Source organism: Apium graveolens, chromosome 6, assembly GCF_009905375.1.
Source record: "Apium graveolens cultivar Ventura chromosome 6, ASM990537v1, whole genome shotgun sequence".
In the NCBI taxonomy this organism is placed as follows: domain Eukaryota; kingdom Viridiplantae; phylum Streptophyta; class Magnoliopsida; order Apiales; family Apiaceae; genus Apium; species Apium graveolens.
In genome coordinates this window covers 230,580,362-230,582,986 of record NC_133652.1, presented here as the reverse complement: position 1 = coordinate 230,582,986, position 2,625 = coordinate 230,580,362, and the positions used below count along the sequence as shown (strand labels likewise).

The following is a 2,625-nucleotide window of genomic DNA, read 5'->3' as shown; positions in this document are numbered from 1 at the left end:
TCAGGTGGCCAATAAACCTCGCCACCAGTGTCTCGAACAACAGTACCGAAAGCATGTGTCAAATCTGCAGCAAAATGATGGTGAATATCGTGCATGGCCTCCATACGCCTAATTACTGCATGTACTGCTCATCACCAATACCAGTCCTATCAACTACCTGCTACACATGAGAAGAACCCTCTATAGGCACTAGAGGATCCGTTCGGCTACATTCTACATCATCAAAGATATATCCCAACCCCTTGTCAGGGGGTGCACCTAAGAATGAATAACTCAAGTGATATGGCTTTCGGTTGAGCTCAAGTATGCGAGCTTCTTGAATAAATGGTTCAAAACGCTCTTGAGAAATTTTCAGCTCTGCTAACCCAAGAGAATCGAATGGCATATCCAACTTCTTCTCCCACGGAGGTGCATTCAAAACCTGCAGTTGTTCTACTCATCCTTCATCTTCAAAAATTGAGTCGACCTGCTCTATTTTAAAGCACTCTTCTTTTTCTGTGGGTAACTTTATTGCCTTGAACACATTAAAAGTGACCTTCTGATCATGAACCTTCATCGTAAGCTCTCCTTATTGCACATCGATCATAGTTCAGCCTGTAGCCAAGAATGGTCTTCCCAAAATAATGGGAATCTTCTTATCTTCCTCGAAATCAAGAATTACAAAGTCAGCAGGGAAGAAGAGTTTATCCACCTTGACCAAGACATCCTCCACTATACCTCGTGGATAAGCGATGGAACGGTCAGCTAGTTGCAATGACATGTATGTTGGTTTCGGATCAGGCAGACCAAGCTTCTTGAAGATAGATAAGGGCATCAGATTGATGCTAGCTCCTAAATCACATAAACATTTGTCGAACGATAAGTTTCCGATGGTGCAAGGAATAGTGAAGCTTCCAGGATCTTTAAGCTTTGGAGGCAACTTCTGTTGCAGCACAGCACTACATTCCTCCGTTAGAGCAACGGGTCTTTAAGTCATTGAGCTTCACTTTTTGAGAGAGAATACCTTTCATAAACCTCGCATAGCTAGGCATCTGTTCAAGAGCTTCAGGGAAAGGTATGTTGATATGAAGTTTCTTGAACACCTCCAGAAACTTCTCAAAGTTCTTATCCAGCTTTTTCTTCTGCAGCCTCTTAGGAAAAGGAGGTGGTGGATAGATCTGTTTCTCCCCTGTATTACCCTCAGGAGGAGTGTGTTCCACAGTAGTCTTCCTTGGTTCCACCTCTGCTTCCTTCTGCACTTCTTCTTCATCCACAACTGCATTTTCTGAATCTTGAGATTTTTCAGGCTCTTCGTCTTGCTGAATTTGGGGGCTTGCGGCCTTTCCAGACCTTAAGGTGATGGCGTTCACATGTTCTTCAACTTCCCTCTTTCCTGGATTGGCTTCTGTATCACTAGGAAGCGTTCTTGGTGGTCGATTCAATAAGGAATTAGCAATTTGCCCTATTTGGTTCTCCAGAGTCTTGATAGAAATAGCCTGGCTTTGGCATATAAGAGCCTGGTTTTTGCACATAAGCCTCAACTCCTCCAATTCAGATTTTTCATTCGAAGATAGACCTGCAACATGAGTTTGTTATTGAACTTGGAGTTGTTGCTAAAAACCAGGAGGGTTGAACAGCTTATTTCCAAACTGCTGGAATGGTTGTTGCATCGCATTCTGATTGTTGTTCCAGCTGAAGTTAGGATGATTCCAGTTGTCAGGATGAAAAGTGTCTAGAACTGGTTGCTGCGATCTCTGAAAGTTGCTGACAAACTGAGCTGAGTCACTAGATATAGCGCATTGTTCCGTCACATGCGGACCCGCACACAGCTCACAAACACTATTTATCTGTTTAACACCATAGTTAGCCAGAGAATCGATCTTCATAGACAACGCCTTTAGTTGAGCAGTGATAGCCGTAGCTGTATCCACTTCAAGAACTCCTGCTACCTTGCCCTGTGGATATCTCTGGGTTGGATACTGATATTCATTAGCAGCCATCAGTTCAATTAGATCATAAGCTTCCTCATAGCTCTTTGCCCATAATGCTCCGCCTGCTGCTGCATCGAGCATGGGTCTGGACTGTGCTCCCAACCCATTGTAAAAGCAATTGATGATCATCCAATCAGGCATTCCATGATGAGGACACTTCTTAAGCATCTCCTTGTAGTGCTCCCAAGCTTCATATAAAGATTCTCCTGATTACTGCACAAATTGAGTAAGAGCATTCCTGATTGTAACTGTCTTCGTCATAGGGAAGAATTTAGTAAGAAACTTCTGAGCAAGATCTTCCCAAGTAGTTATCGAACCAGCTGGTAGAGAGTGTAACCAGCTCTTAGCCTTGTCCCTTAGAGAGAATGGGAAAAGTCTCAGCTTAATAGCATCTTCAGAAACACCATTGAACCTGAAGGTGTCGCAGATCTCTGTGAAATCCCTAATATGCGTATTGGGATCTTCCGTTGGAGAACCCCCAAACTGGACTGAAGTCTGTACCTATTGAATTATGCCAGGCTTGATCTCAAAGATATTAGCTGTGATAGCTGGCCGGACAATGCTAGATTGAATGTCATTGATCTTGGGTTGAGAAAATCCATCAAGGCTTTCGTTCGTGCTGTTGGATCTCCCATTGTAATGAGTACCTGAAACA

At 43.4% G+C, this 2,625-nt stretch overlaps 1 non-coding gene across 1 annotated transcript; it reads left to right on the top strand.

The window, feature by feature from the left end:
• The first annotated feature begins 2,109 nt into the window (after positions 1 to 2,109).
• Positions 2,110 to 2,216, top strand: LOC141669929 (small nucleolar RNA R71). Its single transcript, XR_012554179.1, has one exon. It is a non-coding gene; the product is annotated as a small nucleolar RNA R71 (small nucleolar RNA).
• Positions 2,217 to 2,625: the final 409 nt, after the last annotated feature.